This window comes from Gallus gallus, chromosome 2 (genome assembly GCF_016699485.2).
Source record: "Gallus gallus isolate bGalGal1 chromosome 2, bGalGal1.mat.broiler.GRCg7b, whole genome shotgun sequence".
In the NCBI taxonomy this organism is placed as follows: Eukaryota; Metazoa; Chordata; class Aves; order Galliformes; family Phasianidae; genus Gallus; species Gallus gallus.
In genome coordinates, this window is record NC_052533.1 from 65,561,927 (window position 1) to 65,583,563 (window position 21,637).

General features: G+C 39.5%; 1 long non-coding RNA gene across 1 annotated transcript in view; it reads right to left on the reverse strand.

Annotated features, from left to right (window-relative positions):
* The window catches only part of LOC112531764, a 165,432-nt gene that overhangs the window by 131,877 nt on the left and 11,918 nt on the right, over window positions 1-21,637 (reverse strand). Inside the window, exon 2 of the long non-coding RNA XR_005857824.2 lies at window positions 12,072-12,552. This is a non-coding gene — a long non-coding RNA (uncharacterized LOC112531764). The remainder of the gene's footprint in view (window positions 1-12,071; window positions 12,553-21,637) is intronic.

Genomic DNA, 21,637 nt, shown 5'->3' on the forward strand with positions numbered 1-21,637 from the left:
AATACTCATGAAAGCTCCTAGGTTTGAGCTGGTAATTTGTTTTTTAGAGAGCATACAGAGAGATTGCAACGGATGGAAGCAAAGTCCTTAAATCTGTCCTTAAAGTCAATAAAGTTGTGCAGAACCACAGCAGATATTCATGAGTGTCTCTTTTCACCTCACTCTGACGGTACTGTATTGAGCAGTACACAGACTCAAGACAAGAGTTTGGAAGATAAAAATCCTTTTACATGCAAAGGATAGCCTCTTACTTGGTACAAATCCAGATCAATTTACTCTGTACTGTATTCTCAGTTTATTGAATAAATTGAATAGAGTAGATACATTCAATATGCAACATTCTATTCTATTCTATATTCAGTAAATATAGTGTTGTAGTAGGCGCTTAACGGGGATAAATATAATATAATATATATATATAATATATAATATATATAATATATAATCAGTAAATATATAGAATATAGTCTATTCCATATTCAGTAAAAAATATTCTATTGAATAGAATAGATTGAAAGGATTGGTCAGCTCATTAGATGGGTAGGAGGCACTCCCTCCACAAGGCCATGAGCATGAGAGCAGAGGAACTTCAAATGTGTTGGCATCCAGTTTCCAAAGGAAATTCACAGTCAAGGTTAACCTGCCCCTATTAATTATGTAGTTTGTAAGTGACTAAAATAGATAGTGAGAGCTACTTCTTTCTGCCTGTGGAAAAGTAAACGTAATTAAAATGAATGCTGTCCCTGGTAACTTGTTTATTTTCAACTCTCTTCCTGACATTTATTTTAGCCAAACTAGCACATTGAGATTCTCCTTGTGAGACACTGGCAACCAGATCAGAAATTCTCTACAAGCCCTATACAGGGATTTAACCTCTGAGCTCTACAAGCCCTATACAGAGCATTAATCTCTGAGTGGGTGGTCAGCAAGAGGCCAGGGATAAAGCTAAGAATACTTGTGCATCCTCCAAGTCACAGCCCAAGATCCCATCTGTTTGTCCATACATTAACATTGTACACATTAATACTCAAGAATACATCTTGATTAGTAGATTGGAGAAAGCATGCAAGGACTTAAGAACTGCTACCTCTGCAAGGCAATTCATACCCAGACTGCTAAATACAAGATTACCAGAGTATAAAAAAACATGTAGCATTTATTTCACACAGGTAATTACCATGCTGCAACATTGATTGTTGTTTGCTACAAAGCATGAGAATATCTCATCTTTCAATGCACCTTGTCAACGATACGCATAATTGTAGGACGAGACAATTTTCACTATGATTGCAGTATGTCTGATAAAGATCTTCCACTGCCAACCCACATTGAAAACTAATGAAAAACATAAAATGCAGTACCATGTTCCTGCATCTGACTTCCACCTACAAACTTCACATGGATCACTGAGTCTCTAGTGAAACTGCCTAAAAGAGTTCCCAGTCGGTTCATTTAAATTTGAGACTTAACTTTTCAACCACTACTCAGAAATTTTCATGAATGGCACTCGGCAAACCTTAAGTCAAAGGACTACCTCTAAGCTCTGAAATAGTGCCAACACTTTTAAACTTGTATGTCAATGAGCTGACTGAAACTCGAGCTTGGAAATAATCTAACTTGATGACATCTGTTTGGGCATTCAAGTCTTAGGACTTTCCTGACCTTGAAAATTACTGAAACCCGATTCAAAGGTAACACTGTTATAACTGATACTTACAGCTGAATGCATCACTATCATAATTTCTCCTGTAATTAAGTTTAGTTTCTCAATTTATGAAATACTGTCCATAACTTGTTTAGCTCATAGTTCCTCTTGAGAGATTTGTGACTTACTCTGAACACCTGATGACATTGTGTGGTAATGTCAAGACCTGCAACAACCGACTGACAGTATTGTTGGACCTATCACGCACGGTCTTCAAATATTTGCTAGCACTTTGCTGCACAGGAAGAAGCATGGTCTTCCAGCTTTGCTCTCCCAACCATATGCTACATTGGCCAACATGCAGTTCCTTGCAGTTACATCCATAATTTTGCATTACTGATGCTGAATAACAATGTCCCACCATACTTCTATTCTGAAAACACAGGAGCCAAAAGGGTCATAAGTATCAAAACTTTGCCTAACCTTCTTCTCTATTTGAAACTCTATTTAGCCCTTGTCAGATTTGCCTAATATTCAGACATCTCATATGGTCAGCCCTGCCAAATGATCTCATTTAATAGAAGAAAATACAAACCTTGCTGGAAGCAAACTGTTGAAAATTCTTCCATTAGACACCCGTGTTTTATGCTATGATATTCCTAAAATACTTCCAGGTTGCTTGAAGCTAGACTGCTGCAGATACACTCTGTTACATCATAAGGAAAACATTAACTGCAGGCACAGGCTATGATTCACAACATACAACATAAATTTCCTAACCAGATGAGGTCTGTGTGCACCAGATTCTATTTCTGAAAACGCTGATATGATCAGATCTGCATACACCAGTATTGCTAGTAATATTATTTACATGACTACTCCATCACTGAGCATGTTAAACAAGGAGAAGAAGCCAAGGCAAACAGATGTTTTCAAAGAGACCTAGCATATGCATTAGAGTTAAGAAACCATTATGGTTTTAAAATGAAAATTACCGTCCAGTTGGTAAATATCTCAGCCTCATTTGTCAGTAGCATTCAGATCAAGCATCTTGTCCTCTGACCTAGAGGCAAGCTACTCTGTCGGGCGGTCACATTCTTACTCCACGTTCTTTGGAGGTTATCAGGTCCACAGGTATTGAGTGAATCTACCTCCTAAGGAGGCACAGGACTCCTAGATGTATAGGGACGTTGCTGTGAAACAGAGTTAGGATTTCAATTTACAGTGTGCTAACTGTTTCATACTGCCTCCATCAATGCTAGTTTAAAATCACCCAGGCATCAATTGCAGAGGTGGAAAATGGGAGAGAGAGGCTTCTGTAGTGATATTTAATAGTATGGTGAGCTAAAACAAGAAACACACAAACCTTTTGTATGAATCATTTTGTTTTCATATTACAGTGATACTATTTGCAGTACATGTGGAAAAAATGAAATGCGCAGGTTGTAATTTATCCCCAGAGGACTACAGTGGTGCTACAGATGTGCTGAAAATTACACACATCTTTAACCTGGGCTGGACTGAGGCCAGCAGTGCCATGAGGAAATAAGATAATGAATAATGGCTTATATTTACATTGACTTGTCTGGTCACATCAGGTATTTGTATTGATGCACATGTGCATTTGCAATATTGCAGAGGAAGTGTTCACTATAGAACCAGAAACTGAATGTCTTCATATTTCTGCTGTTCATTGCCACCAGTTAAATCACATTTAATTCATCTGGAGTCAGTGTTCTGCGGCTGACTTCTTCCACCTGAATCATGATAATGTTTGTTGTTATTTACATAGCAATTAAAATTAATGAGATAAACATAGAATTAGAATGACCATTTTTTATTCATCAAGTTTTCAGTGTAGTTTTCATGTAGCATGTGTAATGTGGTCTGAAAAAAAGTGAGCCACCTTCTTCTGTTCATATCTGTCAGAATATAAATTCTTTATGCACAAACATGGGTTTTACTAAGCACATCTTTCATATCTGAGATTTTCTAGGATTGGCGACTGTAAATATACATTCTAAATTCTTTAGTCCAGATGCTAAAGCTCTTATTCTGTTTAAATAGCACTTTGTCCCTTAACTGATTCCACTGGAGTGAGATACAGTGTAGTTTATCAGAATCTGGCAGTGAGTGGCTTGCTTCATTATTAACATCAGTATCTTTCAATTCTATCACCAGATGCTTAACTGTTACAGGAGGTTTGTGTAAAACCAATTACAATGAAATCAAAGCAGAAACCACTGATAATGTTTTGTTTACAAAGGCCGAAGTCTGATATTGTTATTAATTTGACAACTGTCTCATATTCAAATCACAGGGCTTCCTGCATGTAATATATTCTATCTCACAAGCCCTGAAACAGACCTGGAGACAAACCAACAGCACCGACGTTTTCTCCATTATTTGAATATACAATTAATAAAAGGCTATAAATGACTTATTAGGTGACACTAATGGCTAAGCTGGGAGTCGTGCAATTTCTTTAAGTCCACACTGAATGATTTGTGACAGGTCAGATCTATGTGAAAGGACATGGAGGAAGGGCAAAACAAATATTCTTGACTATAACTGAGTATAAAAATGATTGAAAGCCAGTGGGCTTCTAGCCTGTAGATAGGGACAGTTTTATTTTGTTCTTTCTGTTTCCTAAAGAGAACAAGAATCAGAAGATACGATAACAGTGAGGAGACCATGGTTCTCTGGAAAACTTAGAAACACATTTTATGTGGAATAATACCAGTGAGCTGCAGTCGTCAGCTCACTTGTAGTGGCAGACTAAATGAGGATGGCTGAAGTAATTACTGTTCCCAGCTTCTTGATCACTCATTGCAAGGAGAGTTTCAAAGGCTGTGTAAAATCTACAGCACCCATGATGGTTTATATGTGATGATTAGGGTAAACTGAAATCAAGCTACTTTGCTGCAATAGACAAGACCACTTCCCTCAGAGGATAACAGCTGTTTCTGGTCTATCTCCCTCAAAAGGAATCTCAGCTACAGACTAAGGGAGATGGCAACAGCTTCTGCTCTTTCTGACTTGGTTTGTCACCACTTGTGAATCAACATCCCTATTAATAACGTCAACATCAGCATCCCCATCAGCAATTCGCCTCTGCTGCCTTTGTGAGCAGCCCTGCTCTGAGCCTAGATTTGGCCAACTACTGAGTGAGCCAGGAGTTTGGTGAAATGTCAGCATCTCAAGGAAATAGAAGAAAAAGACAGCTTTGAGATAGTGGAGGAATTGCTGTCTAACATGAATGGCCTGGAGCAAAAATGACAAACATGCCACTAGTACAGCAGGTGGGGACTAAGATTTCATTTTACACAGCCCACCACTATATTATCCATCTGTATGTACGCACATAGACACACAAACACACAAGCATACACTCATATTATTCCTGGGTAACGTTAAGGTCTGTGTTAGTAGGTAGCTTATTAAATGTGTTTGAAAGGATCCATTCAACTCTCAGCAAGCAAAAATTTCCTTTCCCCTTTTCCAGAAGATTGTTCTTTTTATTTTCTTTTTTTTCCATTTAAACATTAATTCTGCATTTTGGAATGAATAAAACCTGCTGAAAGAAGGAAAATACTGCCTCAGCAATGAAGAGCAGAAGAAAGTGGTAACGCGAACAAGGTAAAGGACCGTAAGGCAGAACTGGGATATCTTCATGAAGAACCCCTAAGTGAAAGGGCATGTACCTCAAGATCATACTGAATCAATAACTCTGATCATACACTACAAATAAAAAAGACCATATGTTTCCACATTGACTCAAATGGACATGACTGCCACGTCAAAGGCCATTTAGTTCAATGGCTGTGACAGCAGCCAGTAGCAGATATTTCAGAAATAACAAAAGAAATAGAGCAAAGAACCATACTTTTACTGATGTTTCCCCCCAGGTGCCACGAACTGGTTATGTGATATTGCAAGGTTCTTCTATGAGCATCTTTGCTCACTACTGGACTCCCTTTCCAGGTCTTTTCAGAAATTGAGTGACCCCAGCACAGTCGCCTGAGAAACTCCATTGAAAACATCACATTGTTCCAAACATCTGCTTTCATTTCCTATTAGTCAGCTACTAATACACAAAAAGCCCTTCCCGTCTATGCAGTGGCAGCTTAATTTCCACAGGAATCTTTCGTGAAGGTCTCTGTTGAATGACTCTTGAAAATGCAATTCACTTTGCTGATAACCAGAGAATGTTAAAAATGTAACCTTACCGACTCCTTTGGGGTGTTTTATCAGATTTATGAGACATGACACCCCTCTTGTATTTACCTATGTATTCTCCAGCATAAATTCCACCAATTTGCATGGTATGGAGGTCACACACAGAAGTCCTTGAAACACAGTGGGAGCCTTTCCATAAAGGTAAGTTTAAGCAAAGGAACTACAGAGAAACCAGGAACTGTAATGTCTAAAGAGTTTTAAATTGTGCTAAGTACTTTGAAATGAATCAGGCAATAGTATAAGCAAGGAGAACATTTTAGCACGGGCAAGCAGACTGAGAGTGTGTCATATCAGAAATTATTGTGAATTGGATGAAAACATTTTCTCAGCAGAAATCTTTTCAGCAACACAAATTACAGCCCTGCTAGTAATGCTGCCAGTGGGACTGTGGCTCAGGGATGGTATGTCTTCTTCCCACCTCATCCCTACCTAGCCACTGCCCAGCTCTGGTATTTCCAGGCTTTCTTCCCCAGTCAGTGGGAAGGGGCTTTTCAAAGAGCAAAGAGGACAGAGAACTGAAGAGCTCATCCTTTCCTTGTTACAGGAAATCGGACATCCAAGGTCCGCATTCAGTCTCATCAGGGACCTATTTTAAAGCTTCAAAATCACCACTGACAAAAATCCTTCCTAACATGCAGCCTGAATTTTCTTTTTTAGCACGAGTCAGTTGCTCTGTGTTATACAATTATCTGCTCTGCAGTCCGCGGAATTCCTTTCCTTTTGTATCCCCAAAATACATGGAGATACTGACACTCTTCCTTTCATTCTTTTTATGATGCATTAGAAAATGTATTATCTACACAGAGGTGACATTTCAAGTCATGCTGTGGTTTGGTTTCATTCTACGAGAACTTTAACAGAATAGGAAGTCAGAGGCAAAGGCAGATTATAGGTCTCTGTATTGGTAAAATTCAGGAGTTTGGAGGAGTTAGATATTAGTGCAGGGTTCCTTTCATATTATTATTTTTATCTCCCTGGTAGCACACAGATGCCTAAGGGCTTGCAATCGATTGCATGAGGTTCAGCACAACCCTTACAGAAGTAGTGTTCCTCTGAAGATCTCAGATTTAGATAAAATTAATTGCACGATTACATAGATAAACAGTGCCATGAGAGGGGAAAGTCTGGACAGAAGCGATTGATTGCTTAATTTAATAATCACTGTGACATCAGTGACAAGTACACACCTCAGTCATTGTATCCTCCATTCAGAAGCTTGGGCAGATTTGCCCGCTCAATCTAGGGCTTTTCCCATTACTCTGTAAAGCAAGACTTTAATATCTCTTCTGTACAATTTTCAGAAGTTTACACAAAGACTCTGCATAGCTTTGACATTCACTCTTGCCATATTCGACTGAAAATTCATACACTGTTATTTGTGCATTATCACTGTCTTTCCTCCTCTGTTGGTGCCACTGCTTCCCCCCACACACCTCCCCTCTTCCTTTTTCTTCCTCTTTCATACTCTGAAGTCCTTTTAATCTATATTTGGTCCTTTATTTGTCTCTGTATCTAGTCAGCTTTGCAAGCAATTTCTTTCATTTGCTAGCACCATCCTAATGTTGTTCCCTTTTTTCTGTCTCTTTACCCCTAAAGCTGACTAATTTCAAGCCATTGCTCTGGAAAGCACTACATTCTTAGGCAGGCTGAATGCGTTCAGTCCAAAAGCATGTTATTTCCTTCATATGACTGCTACTGATGATGGGACATTTGGATGGCGTGACTTCCTTGTCCTTACTCGCTACTGTTCACAGTTAATTTGTGTGATCTGGGGGACAGGTAGAGGGGACTGGGAAGAGGAGATAAATATCCGCTGCAAATATGAGGGAGGCTGACAACAGTGAAGAAAACTAGGCACAACTCATCCTGAAACCGAAGCATTTGGATTTACAAATTAATGTAATTTTACTGTTTTTGTGTGACCTTAACCATGAACTAAGAGAATGGAAATTAGGTTTAAAATGGAAAGCTATGTACATGGTTCCTGTTATGTCACTCCCTCTGGCAGAAATAGCAGGAAGACTGTGCTTAGATTTCTCAAGATATTAAACATGTGGTAGTTGTCTCAAATCTTGTTAATACAGCTATGAATATGCCTTCTGAGGAGTATCTATGCTTATGCTCTCTTTCCTTTTTTTTTTTTTTCTTTTCTGAGGTGAAAGCACATCTTCTGCCTTTTGCATTTTCCCACCTCGAAAGTACGTAGTTTGAAGAAATATTCCAGTTTCCTTGTTTAACTGACTCAGAGTAGACTGAGTATCAGCAGTTCTAAGTGGGTGAGAGAGCTGGACATGGTCACCTATGTCAAGCTGCTTTCTGGAGTAAATATTTGCTGGAGTACGTCCTGTATTTGCTAAATTTAATATGGTAACGTGAAGAAGGAACATTAGAATTTATCATAAAACCTGCAAAACCTTTCATCTTACCAAATAACATTTTAACCTGCGTCCGTATCAGTGCAAAGCAGGTGCTGTTTAAAATTCAGAATATTGTCTATAGTCTAAAAGAAAGTTGTTAAAAGGTCCCACTGACCACAGTGATGGAACATAAAAATACTATCAATGTTCTAACTCCTCTTCAGTGACAACTCTTTGTCTGCTTGCTTTTCAACTTTGAAGATAATTACAACTTCTAAACTATAATTTCTAACATCAATCTCTCACATCCGCTCACTGTGGTTACAACTCTGTCTTTGATAAACTGTTATCATACCTTCCATCTTTGTTTAGTCAAGCAGGAGCTAAGGGCTGTTTTGAAACTGAGTTGAGTAATCAAAATGCAGGGAAAAAAAAAGCAAGAAAGAGTTTAAACGCATGTGCTACTTTGGCTCACAAATGGCTGTCTTTCTCCCATAGGATGCCATACATCTGTTCCAGTTCTATTATCTCATATCCCAGGATTATCTGTTCTGTCTCTGAGTTGTGGCTCTTGGATCTGCAATACTACGCTTGACACCGATTTGGCTCATGAAATATTATCTTACCAATTACAAATTAATTCATCTTTTGAAAAAGGTAGCATCCTGCTTTCAAATGAAATTGTTTTAAAAAATCACACTTTAAAACATCAAGCACATATCTGTCTGTCTGCTTTCATAGAGAATTAAGTCTCCGACATCCTGAAATCATTTCAGATAGTCATCGTATGATGTGAAATCATCTGCTTTGAGAGCTGTATCAAAGACAATCAAGCTTATCTAAATAATATGAGAACCAGCCCAACCCTTTATGTTAACCTCAAAACACCATCAAATTGAAGTTCGAAGAAGTTCAGCCAGTCCTTGCATGTTTCCCTCAGCCACAAATATTTTAATGTATCTCAGTATATCTTGATTTTAGAGAGAATTGGGAAGCAATGTAAGAAACTTGCTATTCAACAGGCACCATAATCCACATAAGGCAGTCTACTTGCCATATTTTTCATCCTAATCACTGAAAGAAGTGAAGATACAACCTTTATGAAATGTCAAAAACCATAGATAAACTTCAGAAAAGCAAACAGCAAAATTCAGACTTTGCTATGTTCAAAATCATGATGTGATAGATGAAAAAGAATCAGAGCAATAAGAACAAAAAAAAAGAAAACAATTCAGCCAGTAGAATGAAAATGAAAGACTTATGACTTTTCATAGCCATATTAGAGACTATTATGTGAAAGATCTTATGCAAATACTCAGTGGAAATTTATGTATAATATTATCCTCTTGCCTTTCTGTGTGTAGCAGTCAATTAGTGATTAGTCTACATGTTCATCTGTGAACAGAATTAGTAAATAAGGGGAGTTTCTCTGCTTAATTCTATAACTAGAAATACGTCTATTTTTCTTCAGTGTTCATAATCACTAAATCATATTTTAGAATTGAAGACAGTGGTAAATGTGCCCGCATTCTCTGCCAAGACTGGACCTGCTGAAATTTCTGATTGGAAAACAGACGCCAATACAGAAGACTGCAAAACAGAGAATTTATATGCAGCCATAAAATCACAAAACTGACCTTGCATTTTGTCTATGGATACAAGAAAAGCATTACATGAAAACATAGCAAATTGCTCTATGGTAAGATTCCTGATAATTGCAAGCATCTGTCACTAAACTGGGAACCAATCCCCACGTGATGATCTCAGGCATGATAGCTACTGATTATCACAGGGAGTTTGTTAAGAGTAAAGCCAGTGTTGTGCTTATTATCCCTAACTTGACCGAGTAAATCTGTTTTTCTCTCAAGACCTCAAGAATCAGTCCAATGGCGTTAGTAGGAGCTCCTTTGTACACTTCAAGTGCTTTGGATATGTTCTGTATGCATCTTATTAGTAGAGAAAACGTGCATAAAGAATAACACAAGCAGTGCTGTTAAACACTGTACCAGAGAATGAAGGTCTAATTTGAATGTGCTAGGTGTTCTCTTGACTTTGTTTTCAGTCTTACAAATGACTGTTTCTAGTGAGGAAGACACATGTATAACTGTCTTCTCCTCTTAACTGCTCATTTTTGGCACTTGGAGTGGGTCGATACTGCTCAGGTACATAAGTGTCATCTAGAACTCAGGTTTCGTGAACCATGTTGAGATAGGAATGGTTACCCCCAGAAGGAACAAATGTTGTTTATGTGGAAGGCTATTTCTCACATTTGTATTCTGAAGTTCACGTTTGCCAGTTGATTGATGCCTCAGATCCAAGGCTCCTGTCTCTAAATGGAAGAAAGGGCTTCAGCCTTGAGAACCATGGCTAGATCATTATGAACACAGGCACACTGCCCTGCTTTGTATTTACTCATATGTGTGAAAATGATAGTATTATCTTCAGCAGTGCATACCAGCTCCAGGGGCTGACACAGCTAATGGACGTGTGTGGAGATGAAGGCAAACTGGGATGTGGCAAGCTTCAGCATGCTGGTTGAGGACATAATAATTTCTTATTTGCTGAACTTCTGCATTTATGACAGCTCATTTGCCAGAGCAACTGCGTGGGAGACTCTGCTTTTGATTTTCCTCTGTATCTCAGTGTAGTAAGCTAGCCAGCAACACTGCAGCTCTTAAAGAGTGTTTTCCAGCACAATGACATATTTTAAAGATGACAGCATTATGAACTGTTCCAAACGAGCTATTTGGCTTTTAAGATGACTGCTCTAGAAAGAATTCTCTGGCTCAACAGCACCAGGAAAAGGGCAAGGGAAATACAGATGCTGCAATCTGGTTAAGGAAATGACAAGCTCCTGTGCTGTAGTACTTAAGCCTGGTCTCTAGCCGACACCATTTATGAGCTGTTACGTACGGCTGCAATCACACACAGGCTCAGCAAGGCTTTCCATAGGGCTCACATTTGTTTTCACATTCCCTTTGTAAATGAGTTTGTAATGTGGTGCAAATGGTAGCAAATGGACATTAAATGAGGCTTGTATGTGGACTGATCCTTTGTAAATATATAGGCTATTATAAAAGTAAATAATAAGAAGTCAAACTAAGCAACAGCAGCCTCTGCAACAGAAATGAGTGAAAAAGGAGTTGTTTTACATATACAGCATTTTGAAATGTGGGTTTCCTGTTTAAACTGTCTTCACTCCAGCCTCAACTTCTCTCTCCATACTAAACCTACAACATATTTTATATTGCCATGGATACTTTGGATGGAAGACAGTGTGCACTAGCAATCAATTTTTCCGCAGGAAACCATTCCAAGAACCTGTCCCACATTGCCGGGCTCATATATAGTTTTTGCTCAACAGTGCACAATCTTTTTTCTAAAGGGTATGACTAGTTGGTACTTCAGCTGCTTGTCTGCAAATTTGGAACAGGCCCAAGGCTTTACCGCTCCCCAAGATAATCGCTGCTAACTGCATTTTGCTATCACTCTCCACTGCTAGGTATTTACCTTCCTAAGCAGGGTCTGGTAGACTGCAGGAGGAAACATTCTTTAGGGTGCAAAGAAGAAACGTGAGCTGACATTTTAAAAAATCATTAGGAGAATAAAACACCTTAAAAAACCCCACAATGACGGGCAAGCAGAAGAGAGTTCACATAAATAACATGCAGTTGAAGGTATTACAGGTCTTGAAAGGAAGTAGTAGGAAGCAGTTCATATGATATAAGCATCCCAGGGCAAAAAAGTTGTTTTTTTAAAAAAATTAAATAAAGAAAATGGCAATAATAATCAAAGAGTGCAGGCAAACTGCACAGAGAACTTTTACTTACCCTAGCAGTCAGGAATGTGAGCCTTTATTTCTCAACATTTGTTCCTCTTCTTTGCCTCTTCTCTAGCAATTTGTCCCATCCAGCACTCAACTTCCCTCAGGGCAATATTCAGGTAAGTGCTACAAGGTTATTTGAGTCTTCTATCATACTTCTCCCTCAAAAGAATAGCACTGTTATTTTTACACTTTTTGGAGATCAGGTCAGTGTAGTTCCAGAGGTGGTGGACAGAGAGATCTTCTCCTCTTCTCTTAGGAACTTTCATACCCAAGTAGTATGAGCTCAGCAGAGACTGGCCAAGGTTCTCCTCAGGCAACAGGAATGTGCAGTGACTTCCTTCCCTCTTTTCCTTCAGCTGGGGCACAAAGCAACCAGTTCCCTGGAACGGTCCTTTCTCTCTGCCATTTTCTTCAGGCATCCAGTGACAACACACACAAAACCTCTGCAACCTTGGATCTGCTATGGCCCTTTCCACGGTCTTTTCCTAGAAGAACAGGGAGAGCCATAAGTCAGGAAAGTGGAAGGGAAATGGGGCCTGGCCTAACCCATCTCCTTCCCTGCTGCTGGAGCAGCCAGCAATATCCTGCACAACAATATCCCAGCTCCTGAGGACAGTGGCTTGACAGCCAGCAGCACAGCACAGAATCATAGGATCATAGAATGGCCTGGGTTGAAAAGGACCACAATGATCATGTAGTTTCAACCCCCCTGCTATGTGCAGGGTCACCAACCACCAGACCAGGCTGCCCAGAGCCACATCCAGCCTGGCCTTGAATGCTTCCAGGGATGGGGCGTCCACAGCCTCCTTGGGCAGCCTGTTTTAGTCTGAGTGAAAAACTTCCTCCTAATATCTAACCTAAACCTCTCTCATCTCAGGTTTAAACCATTTCCCCTTGTCCTATCGCTATCCACCCTCGTAAACAGCCGTTCCCCCTCCTGTTTACATGCTCCCTTTGAGGAACTGGAAGGCCACAATGAGGTCTCCCTGGAGCCTTCTCTTCTCCAAGCTAAACAAGATCAGTTCTTTCAATCTTTCCTCATCATAGAGGTGCTCCAGCCCTCTGATCATCCTAGTGGCCCTCCTCTGGACCCACTCTAAGAGCTCCATACCTTTCCTGTAGTGGGGGCCCCAGGCCTGGATGCAGTATTCCAGATGGGGCCTCACAAGAGCTGAGTAGAGGAGGACAATTACCTCCCTCTCCCTGCTGGCTACCCCTTTTTTACTGCAGCCCAGGATACAGCTGGCCTTCCAGGCTGCAAGCACACACTGCTGGCTCATGTCCAGCTTGTCATCCACTAGGATGCCCAGGTTGTGCCAGGTTGTGCGCAACAGAGCACAAGGTTAGTATGCAGATACTGCCTTACTGAAGTAGGTGAATATATTTGATGGTTTATTAATGTCATCAATTTGAGTACCTTCAATTTAAAAGTCAACACTACAGATTCTGCTTCTTGATGCACATAACCTCATTTTTGCCTCACCACATTTATATTCACTGACTTTCAGGGCAAAACCTGATCTAACACAGAAAGTACAATAACAAGAATACATACTTTGGTACAGGTTGTTTTACATAATTCTTGTTAAACTAAATCAATCTGTGGTAAGATCAATTCACTCTTCCAAGGTTACGGAGTTCTTGCATAAAATGGAAAACTGTAATGTATTTCCCATGCCATTTTTATTAACATGCCTTCCTTATATTCCCTTCTATTTGATCAAACGATTTTTTTTGGGGGTGCAGAGAAGTGTTGTTTTGCAGTGCTATACAGTCATTTCAGACATTCCTTTTGCTGTACTCCGTCCATCTACCTACAGCAACCTTAACAGATTAGACTAGAAGTACTTGGTAATGTACAGCCACTTGTAGTCTGCTCATTTCTCAATCTGCCAATATCTTAGTGCGAATTTTCATTTTGCTATTTACAGTTCAATACAACTAATAGTTGTGGTACTTTTTCTTCCTTCTACATGTTGCAGTTCTCTCCGCATCCTTCCCAGGGGAAGCATCGTGTCCTCCTGGCTTGATCACATTAAATGCCTATTACTACAGCAGTGAAAACTCTCTTTAAAGCCTTTGTAAAACAGCCTTTAAATCACCATGGACATCTACCTTACACATCTTAGCCTTTTAAAGGTATATCCACTCCTTTCTTGAAAATTCAGCTCCCCAAAACAGGCTTTTGTTAAATGCAGTTCATCTTGGATTCTGGAGAAAGCTTTACTGACAAGGATGTCTCTTACTTCTTCGTTAGGCCTTGCTAGCATACATTCCATTTTTGATACGGCTTTTACCATTGTTTCCTAAATATTTCTAAAACTTGCTCCCTAGTTCCTGTTATTTTAATTGGTCACATAAGGAACTCCCTGCAGTCTCCATGCATATCAGGTGGCTGAATGCAAACTGTTCCCCAGATCAGATCCATTAGGGAGTGTTCAGACCATTTGATCACTGCTATGGATGTAGAGGTAAAATGATATAGCAGACACTAAAGCCATATAGCACAGCCATTATAAGGTATGTATTCTGTGGCATGAAATAGTAGCTGTAGTTTCTAAAATCATGAGTCATCACTCTTCAAGTATTACTGAAATCCAGTCCTTCTAACAAATTTGTAACCTTTCTAAATATCCTGCTCTGGACAGTAGTTAACTGTCCTGCTCTCCCACCAGCTGAATCTAGGACTTAATTGAAATCTCCCCATGGAAGGTGATTTCCTCCACCTTGAAGGCTACAAGAAATACAAAAAGTTATACAAGAACATGAAAAAGGAAAGAGGAAACATTTCAGATAGCAATTTTTGTTAATTTTCCCTTTGTGTAACTTTCGATCAGAAGTATCTGACTCTTTCATCTACCAACTAGCTTTTAAAGACAGACAGAACATATTAAGCCAATCAAATAACCACACCCCTCTCCCACTCATCAAGGAGGAATGGCTCAGTTCCCATGCTCTTCACACTAATTTTTCTTGTAATGGCACAATAGTAGGTGTACCACTCTATCGTTTGTAAAGTCCTCTGGACAACAGAGCCTTTAGAAAACTTATGAAAGTAATTTTCCTTGGTTCTCCCATTCTACCAATATTATTTTACTCTTCCCCATTTTCAAAGTATTCTCTCAGCGCAGACATTACAAATAGTTATAAATTGCTGAATATACAGTAATAAGGATTTTATTTTAAAACTAATTGCACTCTTTATAGGAGACATTAAAAATCTAGCTTACTTCTAGGTTCCAATGTACTGTGATTTCTTTCTTTCTTTTTTTCTTTCTTTCTTTGGCCCCAAAGCATTTCCTAGTATATATTACAGCTCTAAAATTGCCAACAGAAGTCACGATTAGCCAGAACTTATTTCCTCATCTGCATTTCCTGTAATCACTTCTCTTTGTCACCCTTTTGAAAGCCCAAATATTTCTTATTGCAGAAAAGGTAGAAAAAATTTGATTCCCCTCTTCTGGAGAGGGGTTTGTTAGGCCCTCCTCAGGGGAGCAGTGGAAGGTTATTGACAGGCAACATGGCAAAGCTGTGGACCTGTGATACATTTGTCAAAGGCTGCCATCTTGGCTCACCTCTGTGCCACACCTGTATCTTCTTTTCCCCTGGGTTTTTCTTTCAGCCTCAGGACACACTTTTTTTCTTTTTACATAACTATTTCCAGGAGTTTAAATTCACTTCGATTATTTTCAGTGATGTTCCACCTTTCATTTCTTACTCTTTCCTTCACATTATTTTTAACTGCTAATCAAATCCTGTTGAATACTCACATTTTGATGTATTTGCTGTCTTACCCCTACCCTTTAATTTCATCTTTATGTTGGCCACAACAGTTTGCTATCTGATATCATGGTGGTGTACTTCCAGTTTTACATAGGACTCAGGTTGTATTTCTAGACTGCTCTCCAACCGCAATCACTTCTTCAGAGATTTAATCTCTTCGTTTTTATGATGTGTCCTTGATACATAAGAAGGTATTTGAAAGGAAAACCCTGTACTTTGTATTTACTGCTCTAAAGCAGGCCTCAGTACTGTTCACTTCTTCCTTTTTCCTTAAAGTAGCCGGTGATGGATATTGAAAAACAGCTGCTTCACCTCCTCCTCCCCAAAGAGTCTACAGTCTTCTTCAGAATCCTGTCCATTTTGAAGAGCACCATCTTCATAGTAGAAATGTGTTGGCAGTTTTCTGGGCATCATCTACAGTGATTGCTGGATTTGTTTCCAGTTGCATGAAGTTAATGTTTTGCCTGAAGCTTAAAGGAACTCCCTTCTTCACAACTCCCATGAACTTCTTCTCCTCACTCTCTCTTACTTTTCTTTCATTATTTTTCTCCACAATTCACTGCTGGTTTTATTCTTCATCAAATCTTGATTTATTTTGCAGCTTTGTTCCTCACTGTGAGATTTTCCACCCTTCTTGCTGTTTTAGGCCAGCGATCTGGCTCATTAAATACTTCCATTAGATTTAACCATATAAATCCTTGCTTCTGTGGAAGATGTTGGAGATCTGCCTTTTTGATATGTGAATGGTGCTAACTCGTCAAAGTCTCTTTCAGTAATGGGGCTTACTTTTGTTATTTTCTGTTTTCTTTCACCCTGCAGCAACCATGTCCGATAGCACAGGCACTGTGCAATGCTGTGTGAAGATCTCTGGGTATGTTTTTGGCCAGGGGGTGAAAGGGTAGGAGGACAAATAGGATAGTTTTTTCAGTGCAGTCCCCTGAATAGAAGACAGGGAGCAATGACATCTGCAAATCATCCCATCTCCTCCGTAAAGCTCCCACCTGAGCAGTGATCCACTTCCACAACACTTGGTGGTACCCTAACATCTGAAATGCACTCATGAATTCAAAATTACTCCAGCTGAAGTCAGTGGCAGGATTCAGCCACAGAGGAAGTGTAAAAATACATAATTTTAGGTGTTTTGTTGTGGGATGGCACAAACAGCAATTGTAGAAGGACAACATTCAGAGGCAGTGACAAGCTAAAATTGATTTCTGCATAGAACAATTTGTATCGCATACCTTTCTTGTTCACAGCTATTTCACACTCCTAAACAGCTATGATTCCTTTGAAGTGAAGGAACACTTAAATGGCAACTCTCTGCTTGAAGAACACACAACAGGAATAGGGTGCAGTCTTTTGCTCTCTGCACATCTCAGGCAGGATGTGGATTCTGCACAGCTCCTTACTCTGATCAATTAGACAACTCTCTGTCTCTGCATGACCTACACGCAGCATCAGTATTCTTTTATTAAAAGAAAAGAGATGCTTATTGTCGTTGCTCATTGGGCATCTTCCAACTTAAGTTTCTCATTTTAAAATAGTATATCCAAAACTCTCCTCTGAAACCACTTTCACAGTCCCAACTGGGGCAGCTGAGGTTGCTCTTAGTTTTGCCAAGGATGACATCTCTCAATGAAAGGAGAGGCACAGATTCATTTACGTTAGAGGAGCATATGGTCTGGAGCACAAGTCTTACGAGGAGCAGCTGAGGGAGCTGGGATTGTTCAGTCTGGAGAAGAGGAGGCTCAGGGGAGACCTCATTGCACTCTACAACTTCCTGAAGGGAGGTTGTGATGAGGAGGCCTTTGGCCTCTTTTCCCAGGCAACAAACAGTACCCAAGGAAATGGCCACAAGTTGTACCAGAGGAGGTTTAGGTTAGACACAAGGAAGAACTTTTTCTCTCAGAGAGTGGTCAGGCACCGGAATGGCTGCCCAGGGAGGTGGTGGAGTCGCCATCCCTGGCAGTGTTCAAGAGGTGTCTGGATGAGGAGCTATGAGATATAGTTTGGTGGCTTGTGGTAGCAATGGTAGTGGGAGGACAGTTGGACTACATGATCTTGTAGGTCCTTTCCATCCTGATTCTATGATTCTATGATTCTATGATTCTATGTATAGTGATGGGAGACTCTGACATGGAATGTGAGATATAAAAGTCCCAAGCTCACGCTACCTCTGATTTACATCAGGACAATACTTGTCAAGTGTATTGTGTAATGGTCAGTGCCATATGATCATGACTCCACAGTCACATTTCTAAATACAGCCTCAGAGGTGGTGAATAGCGATAGGGCCCAAGAGACCCTGAAAGCAAGACTTTTATGAGCAAAGAGGCAGAAAGAGGCAATCAGAGATCAGGCTTTCCTGCTGAAACTGTTTCACTTCATGCAAGTAACTAAATATTCAGTAGGCCAGAAGAAAGATTTCCAGATATTACTGGCTTAAAAAAATAAATAAATAAATAAATAAATCAGAAGCTCTTGGCTTTTATGGAAAGGGAAATAATTTGAAATTGCAGAATCTTAAAACTGAAGATTGTTTCCTGTGCTTTCACCCCCCCTCTACCCTCCAAGTGAAATGGAAAGATGAACCTCTGGGCTAGCATTCAGAATGCCTGGCTTCCATTCTTGCCTCTCCCACAGGCTTCCTCTGTAAATTTCTATTCTCCTACATCCTTCCAGTTATAAAGTAGGGAATATTCCCTTCTTCCTACTAGATATCCAGTTTGATCCTTTGCCTGCATAGTTCTATGTTTCTGTTTTGCCATCTTTGTTCTGAATTTGGAAAAATATTCTGTCCTTTCTTAGAATTAAGTTGTCATCCTCAAGAATTTCATACAGCACTAAGAAGAAATCTACCATGCTCAGGTCATATTTCAAACTTCATACTGAAACAGAAGCATTGCATGAGATCTTAAATCCAGTTGATCCAACAGCTAGTCTTATTTGAAAGGATTATAAGGTCTTTTCAATGATCTCAATTATTTTGCATTTTAAAAAGAAGGAAAATTGGATCATGTGAAAAATATCCACTTCTCAAAGCCACTGTGACTCACTGATCACAGATGAATCAGAGTAGCCAAGCAAACAATATTACTGGAACCCTGATTCAAAAAGGCAGTAAGCCTGTGTTTCAGTCCCTTTTGGGGATTAAGAATTTGATAACAAGCCTTCTCATGTGAGAACATTCTCTGGAAACAAATAGGCATGTAGCACTACAAGCATGTAGTAGCCTGATGCGGAAATGTGCTGAAGAGAGTATAATATTGACCTTAAACTTGAGTACAATACAGCTTTATCTGATGTCATCTAATGATAGCTCCTGATTGTGGTATAGCTGCGGGCTAGGTTTGAACTTGATTCCTCCCTGAACTGGTAGATCTGGCATGTCATCTGGGACCACTTCAAGCAATCTTCCTGGCCCAGCTGTAAGTTCCCACCCCTGCATTTACACCGGATCCTGTAGTCACACAGCTGCAAATGGAATTGGCTTGGATTGCTGATCTGACAAATATCCATCCACCACAGGAAAAAAGAAAAAAAAAAAGAAAGAAAACGAGAAAGAAAGATAAAGATTTGTTTTCACTCAGATGAGAAACTGAACCATTTTGCCCTATGGCCACACAATCATTAGACTAAGAGGAAGGAAGAGTGTGGGAAGTTACAGCTGTGGGTAATGGATGGGGACTGCTCATATTCTTAGCAGCCTGCAGTCACACTGTATTAGGTGTAATGTGAAACTGCACCCTTGGTTGCTAAGAGAGATCCTTGCTAGCTTTCTCTGAAATAGCACACTGGCTAAACCACTCAGCAATACTAATGTACATCACACATGGGTGCTATTACAGGGGAACTCTGCCATTCAGACTTCACTAGGCTGAGCAACTGGGTTAGCAAAATGTTAACTGCTGCTTCCTCTGCTGCTGCTTTTTGCTCTGCCACCACAATATTTTTCTGTGCTTGGGTCACACCACTTCAGTGCTTCAGCTATTCTCTTTGGAATACATCTGAAAGAAACCTACTAAAACTAACAGTGACCACGCTACAGCGTTATGAATTTTCACTGAATCTGAATGATGATATGGACCCCAAATGTCCCGCTCGGTGACGCTTCATGATCGCTATTACAGAGATCTTACACGTGCATTGACAGGCATATATCGACAGACACTGGAATTAAGATAGGAGAGCACATGATAACTATACATGCTGCTTGATGTTTTTTTAGGATATGTTTTTCCATAGTCAAGACGTGCATGATTTCAGGCCACAGATAATTTTAATACACAGATGACTCCTCTATTATTTTGGGGATTTATTTGGTTACTCTAAGTCAATTCATATAATTTCTTCCCAGATGCCCGTTTGTTCTTGTATGTTCTTCAGATCAAATTGGCAAGTGATTAGTCTTTAATAAAGGATATGACTTTGCAGATGCAAAATGGAATATAAAACACACTGCAGTGCAGCAGTTTTGCAACACTGAGATCAGTATGAAAACAGAATGCAAAGTTATTTTGTCTATTTACATTGATGCGTATGTCAGTTTATGTGAAGTGTCCAAATGAATAAGCATTTCAACTCACTTCGCTAAGTTAATTATAGCAGGTAACTTTAGTGACCACAGTGGTTCAGATTGCAAGATAGTTTCCACGTTCTGACATTACCTTAAGGTGTTCACAGCTTTCTAAAAACACTCACTTCTTGAAGTGAAACTTCTTATTCTTAATCTCCTCCTGATGGTGATCTATTTTTGTAGAGAATATCTATGAAATTGTTCCAAGTGTCAAAAAAAAAGGAAGCTACAGCAAAAAAATATGAGTACTTGTGAGATATTTTACTCAACACTTCTGAACAGAGTGTTTCTTAAAACTTACAGAACCTACAGCCTTATCCAAAGCCCAGGAGAATTAAGGGAAATAACTGCAGTGGGCTTTAGATCAGGCATACTGTACTTAACAAAGACAGTTATCCTTGTTTGTTTTAAAAATAATACTTGGTTTCAAACCAGATACATGATAGCCTAAAAATCTCTTGTTGCAAAGGTAGCATGGAAAACTACAGTGGATTGACTATTTGCTAAACCTGAGTGTGTGGTTTGCAAAAGATGTGTAATTATGTTAGCTAAATGTAGCTAGGTAGTATAAAATACTGTTATTTACATCAGTATAGTTTATTTCCTCAAAAGAAGAGAACACACTACAGTGGGATACATTTCTTCATATATTACAGGCCCAATCACTGTATCTATATTGAAAAAGCAAACACACTAAATGGTCTTTCCCAAACCCCATAACATCTTAAACTCATCATCGCACTGGTACCGAGCTTACATGCACAAATCAGAAGCAGTGAACATCTGAGAGTCCTTACTGACAATGAATTAGTGTTTCCCTCTTTGAAGTTACGTGGCACCCTTTCAGCACATGTAGGGCAGGACTAATACCTAGTTCTTTTGAAAAAATCCATTCCTTTAGCCCATATGTAAACCAGAAATGTAACAGTCAGTAGCTGAATAGCTATTAAGCTTTTGAACTTTCTGGAAAACTGGAAACACCAGACCAGCTAGTTCTTCAAGCTGAAGAACCACCAGATAAATCATTTTAAGAATATCTAGCTTTAAGGAGAAAAACAAAATCTACGTGTCCTTCTCCCCCACACAAATGGTTAGACTATTATTAAATCCTCAATTAAATTTGCATAGTTGCAGCCACAGACAGTTTCAGGAAACACTAAATGTCAGTGACAGGAGCATCACTTAAGGTGGCCATTCTTAAGACAGAGCAG